Here is a 6,482-nt window from a genome sequence, read left to right as displayed (position 1 = left end):
TTCTCTATAATAGTGCAATTATCCAAACATCCTATGTTTAGTTTAAGGGTATAATAATGTTTAAAGGTTGTTTGAGTTTAGCATCTAAGTTCTCTAATCCAACCTATAAATATGAATCAACCTACTCATGTACAATGCCACAATCAACTCACGTGCATAAATATTTTCCTTTTCACACAGATAAGTAAAAGTCTAACTCACACTTATAACTTATTCATAATCCATAAACCAATACATGTTCTCAATAGTATACGTCATTGTTGGCAAGGCTATCTAACTCACACAAGCATGCAAAACACAAAATGATTTTTTTAAAACAGTGCACATAAAAAAGAAAATTAAAAAAAGCACCCAAATCACAAAAAGTAATAAAAAAAATATATAGGCAATTAGACAACTTATGATACACCCCCAAACTTAAACTAAACATTGTCCCCAATGTTAAATTAAAAGAAAAGGAGGAAAACTTTCATGAATTGTCCGAATTGCCAATGATGGTCTGGTGCTTTGATGCTGGACTTGATTGATACTTTTTCTAGTTTCTCCCCAAAACTTGATATTTATCCAGTTACTCCTCTTCAATGTTGGTTGACTATTCCGCGACGTCATGTTCCTGAATATTCAAAATGTAGATATTAAATTCATGGAACAAATGTTACTTAACTCGAACATCTAATAATCAACTTGACTACTCAAAGACCTAAAGGGGACGGGGTAGGGCTGATGAATTCCTAAATAAAAAATTTTGAAATAAAATAATCTCTCCTATAATTTAAAAGAAATAAAATAAAATAAGTGAAAAGGTAAGAATGCTTTGGTTGCCTCCCAAGAAGCACTTCTTTATAGTCACTAGCTTGACTTAACTGCAATGCCTACGGTGGATCCTCGGGTGACACATTTCTCTTGTTTCTGAACTTTATCTTCGACTTTGTATTCTCCTTCATTGTAAGATGGCGAACAAACTTAGGCTGTTTTGACCCCAATATGGCCTTCGAGACCTCTTTTGGTTTAGCAATGTTTGGAGGTTTCAAAGGCCTATCTACATAGCTCTTTTTTTGTCAGGTGGGTCAACTTCTTGAGTTAAGATGAAATCCACTACCTTCTTGATTCCTGAGTCATTAACATCAGTAGATGCATCCCTTGTCGAGTAACTAATTGCCATGTATTGCACCAACGGATCATAAAATAATTCCCATTTTCCTCTGTTACTTGCAATTACTTCAGCTAATTGGATCATTTTGCAAGTGTTAACTTTTCCTTTTTCTGGGACTTTCTTTTCTTGATGGATGTTGACAGTTACTTGCTTCTCATTAACCCATAGTGTTAACTTTCCTTCTTGCACATCAATCAATGCTCTTCCAGTAGCCAGGAAAGGTCAGTCAAGAATCAACGACACTTTATCATCCTCCTCCATGTCCAACACCACAAAGTCCATTGGAAAGATGAACTTATCAACCTTCACCAACACATCTTCAATAATACCCTTGGGATATGTGATCGATCTGTCAGCTAGTTATAAGGTAAGGGTTGTGGGTTTCACTTCTCTAAGACTCAGCTTTTTGAACATTGATAAATGCATCAAGTTTATGCTAGCTCCAAGGTCATACAGTGCCCTATCAAATGAGATACAACCAATATTGCACGGATATTGAAGCTACCTGGATCTTTCAATTTGTAAGGGAGCTTCTTCTGAAGTATGGCACTACACTCCTCTGTCAGCTTAATAGTCTCGAATTCCTCCAACTTTATCTTCTTTGACATCACTTCCTTTAAGAACTTGGCATAGTTAGGCATTTGGGCCAAGACTTTTGCAAAGGGAATGTTGATGTGGATTTTTTTGAAGACCTCCAGAACTTTGCGAATTTTTCATCAAACTTTTTCTTCAAATACCTCTGCGGGAATGGCAGTGGTGGCTTCAAGATAGGTGGGTTGTCCGGAAATGAAATTGAGTAAGGCTTATAAATCTTCTTTGTTGCCTCTGCCTCAGTTTTCTGCCCTTCAGTCTGCTTTTCCCCTGTAAGTATGGGATCCAATATTGGCACCCCAACCTCTCTAAACTTGTGTTCTTCAACTACTTTACCACTCCTTAAGGTGATAGTATTGCAGTGTTCCCGTGGGTTAGCCTCTGTGTCACTAGGAAATTGTCCTTTCTATTGAGACTGTATTGCAGTTGCTATCTGACCAATCTGTACCTCCAAATTCTTCATTGTAGCCCCCAAGTTGGTCATATGAGTCTTAATGTTGTCAAGTCTTGCCTCATCTTTGTTGAACCTCGACCTGGTCTCCGAAATGAAGGTTCCTAAAATGTCTTCCAGTGATGGCTTTCGCTCAGACGCTTGATTATGGAACCCCTGATAGCAGTTGTTTCCTGAGTAGTTTCCCCTTTGGTTGAAGTTCTGATCGTTCACATACTGAAGTTGTTCATTCTTCCTTTCAGCTTTTTGGTATGCAGTGGATGTAGCCATAACAGATTCTGATTTCTTTTGCGACCCATGTGAAGTCAATGCAGCTATTTGATTAGTGAGAGATGACATTTGAGCTGCAAGGGCGATAATAGGATCCACTTCATAAAGGCCAACAACTTTCTTTGCAGTTGAACGCTCACTCGGCCATTGATAGCTATTAATAGCCATCTCATCCAATAATGCATAAGCCTCATTAGGAGTTTTGGATAATAATGCACCCCCTGTTGCAGAATCTACCACTATCCGTGTCTGACCATTCAAACCATTGTAGAAGGTTTGTATCTGCAACAAATTCGAGTAACCATGACGAGGACATCTTTTGAATAGATCTTTATATCTCTCCTATGCCTTATAGAATGGTTCAAAGTCTAAATGTCAGAACTGCCCAATTTCACTCCGCAATTGCGCTGCCTCCGAAGGTGGAAAGAATTTTATAAGAAACTTCTGCGTTAACCCCTCCCAAGTTGTGATGGATCCATACGGCAATGATTGGAACCATGCCTTGGCTTTGTTTCTTAGGGAAAAGGAAAATAGACAGAGTCGGATTGCATCTTCAGTAATGCCATTCATTTTCACTGTATCACAGATCTCCAGAAAGGACCCAGATGAGCATTTGGGTCTTCTATTGGAGCTCCCACAAACTGATTCTGCTGCACCATGTGTTAAGTCTTAGCTTCAATTCAAAGTTGTTAGTAGCAATAGTTGGGCGTGCAATATTGAAGTAATTTTTGTTGACAAGTGGTCTGATGTAGTTCCTTATAGCCCGTTGTTGACCATTCTGATTGTTCTGATTCACTATTGGTGGATTTTGTTCAGCCATTACTTCACGGTTGTATCTCTCAATACCCCTTAGAAATCTGAAGTTTGTTTTGGTTCAGGATCAACAGGTAGTAGTCCAATGCTCCTCGATCTTCGCATAAACCTGAAACAGGCATCGCAAAATAATTTAAAAGAAAAAAAAATCTAAATTAAAATAGAAATTACTCGGTAATAATATTAGCAAAAATCAAATTCTACAATCCCCGGCAATGGCGTCAAAAACTTGAACCGCGTTTTCCGCAACTTGAAATTATACCGCAAGTGTACAATGTCAAGTTTTGTAATATAGTATTGAAGTAAGAGTATCAAACCCACAAGGATTGTAATTTAATTTTTTACTAAGTACTATAATTGTGTAATTCCTACTTTATTCAGATAAACGGATGATTGAATGATTGTGTTAAACTAATGAAATGTGATTCGTTGTAACAAAGTTGATGAATGCAAATTATCAATATGAGAAGGCCTAGGGATTGATTTCACCTTACTCTCAATTATGATTTAACGATTTCCAATTATTCCATTTAATTTTCCCATATTTAAAAGCAAGAGTCATAATATATTCCTCTTCCCTCTCTTGAGTGTCGGCTAGAAAATAATCCTAGATTCCATTCCAATATATTGAAAATCAAGAATTTATAAAAGTCCCGATTCTTTTATGGAGTAAGCTTCAAAGATTTTACACTTTCTCTCGAAACCCATAAAGCTTATGTTGTGTCAATCTTATGATCACGCCTAAACTTCTCTCTCTCGAGTGCCGGAATTGACTAGCATCTATTCATTTAATTATTGATCAAGTAATTGAAAGCATTAAAATCATGACACAATTAAATATATGTGAAAAAATCAAAGAAATAATTATAAAATCATCAAACCATAATCTCGATTTGGCTACATCAAACTCCTAGATAATTTGTTTAATTCATGATGTAATAAATGAAAATCATACAAATTATAGTAAACAACATAAGGAAAATGATAGAAAAAACTAATCTTTTGGGTAGATCATCAATCTTCTTTCTTAATGTTGTTCCTTCTTCCTTTTGGTGTCTTCAATTTTTTTGCCTCCTTCAAATTGTGTGGTTGAATTCTTTAATCTTGTCCCCCCTTCAATTCTTTTTGAAAATAGGTATGTTAAATGGTATTTATAGTACCTTGAAATTCTTGAACGAATTAGGGTTGAGTTGGGCTAAAAAAAAGATTTCAAAAATATAAAAAAACCCATTTTTTCGCACATGCGGTGCCTAATACGGGTATTGTGGCGCCGCGTTCACTGTTGTTTTCAGCATCGTGGGCGCTGCGATGGGCGCCACGGTGCCCACTTCGGGTGGAAAATGCAGTTTTTTACCTCTTTCAGTATTTTTGCTATAACTTTTTCGTTCGATGTCTAATTGAAGTGATTCAAGATACGTTGGAAAGATAACTCAAAGAGCTACAACTTTGATTCAGACATCATTCTCCAGTTCAATCGTTTTCTATGTCAAAAATGGGTCTCAATATGAGACTAAAATTTCGGAGCATAACTTTAAGGTTGGAAATTGATTTGTGATCATAATTTGCCTAAATTTGATCCCTTTGACATCTTACTTCATTCAGTTGACTCCTAACACTTTTGGATCTTCATTGTGAGGTTCGACACAATTTTTGAATATTTACACTTTAGTCCCCAAACTTTAGGTCTCTTACAATTTGGTCTTTTTCTCCCATTTCTTCAACTTTTGCTTATTTCTTTCAATTTCTTTAACCTACATTACAATATCAAAACACTCATTAAAATGCTCTAAAACACTCTCAAGGGCAATAAAATAACGAATTAAGTGGTACAAATATAATGAGTATGGAGCACTCATCAGATTCATGTATAGGTATTCCATTCTCATTATTGAATTATTTCAATGATTTTCAATTTATGAATATTCTTTAAATACTTCCATTGGTTTTGCAAGCGCCATGATCGGCTTTCACCCACTTAGGCTTAGTGTATTTTATCCTTGTAAAGTATTTTCTACATTTTATCCTTCATAGATATTTTTCTATGATTAGAAGGTATTAGTAACTTTTTAAAATAAGTTACCCCACAATTCCTCAATTAAGATTACATATGCTATCTAGAAATGTTGCATCTACAAGTCTTTGAATTAACCCCCACATTTTCGGTTATATTCGAACAGAGAGTTCATCAATATGTTAACCCCTGCATTTAGGATTATACTTGAACTTAGAGTTCATCAACTCTTTCATAGTTCAACTCATTTATAACTTAGATAATATCAGTGAAAGTTTAGATATTTTTTAGATAGTGGTCGTTAAGTCAAAATGTACTTCAAAACGACTATCTTAAATTTTGATCACACAATTTGATCAATGTCATCTCATAGACCAACAATGCTTTTCCAAGCTAAAACCAAATTCAGTTGGTTCCACGATTATAGTCAAATTCAACAATGATTAAGACTAAACCTCTTGATTTATGAAATGCAATTTATCACTTTTACAAGATAGCATTATATCACACTGAATAACAAGGTACATATTCACCTTATTCTCCATATTCATATTTGAATAAATAAATCAACCACCAGTTGGATTGTTGTGCCAACAATAGATATTGACTGTGCTCTATAAAATATTTTCATATCCTAATAGTTGAGCAAGCAATTTCCACACTTTCAAAATAATTAGGACAAAACTATATTTTGTCATACTCTTAAGCAAGTATAATTTTGCACAAATCGTCTCATTTAATTTCATCGAATTAATTGAGGTTATCATCATTAATCAAGATTAGTATGAATTTCAACAATACATGAAATTTTAACCAACTAATTTACCACATTTTAGGAGGAATAGTTGGCATTCTTTTAACATTTATGCATCCAATTCATCATGATCAAAGTGAAGGAATAGCAACTTATATTCAAAACATTTATAAATTTATTGTATAAATTTATTCCATCCATAAGAATGTCAATGTTCTGTTCAATTCCATATTTGATATCTTGTTATCACAGCAAGAATTGTCACCACTGCAATTAAATTAGACAATTGCCTAAACTTGCATAATGTATTTCCAAAACCAATTAATACTTTCCAACACAGATGGAAAATAGTCACCCACGTGTTTCCAAACCCATTTTGAAATGGAAGAAATTAAAACTTGATTTGGCAGCCTCCTTTTGCCACTAATGACCATTGGGA

The sequence above is a fragment of the Olea europaea genome, chromosome 6 (genome assembly GCF_002742605.1).
Source record: "Olea europaea var. sylvestris chromosome 6, O_europaea_v1, whole genome shotgun sequence".
NCBI lineage: Eukaryota > Viridiplantae > Streptophyta > Magnoliopsida > Lamiales > Oleaceae > Olea > Olea europaea.
The sequence above is the reverse complement of the archived record's forward strand: the minus strand, read 5'-3'. Positions refer to the sequence as shown.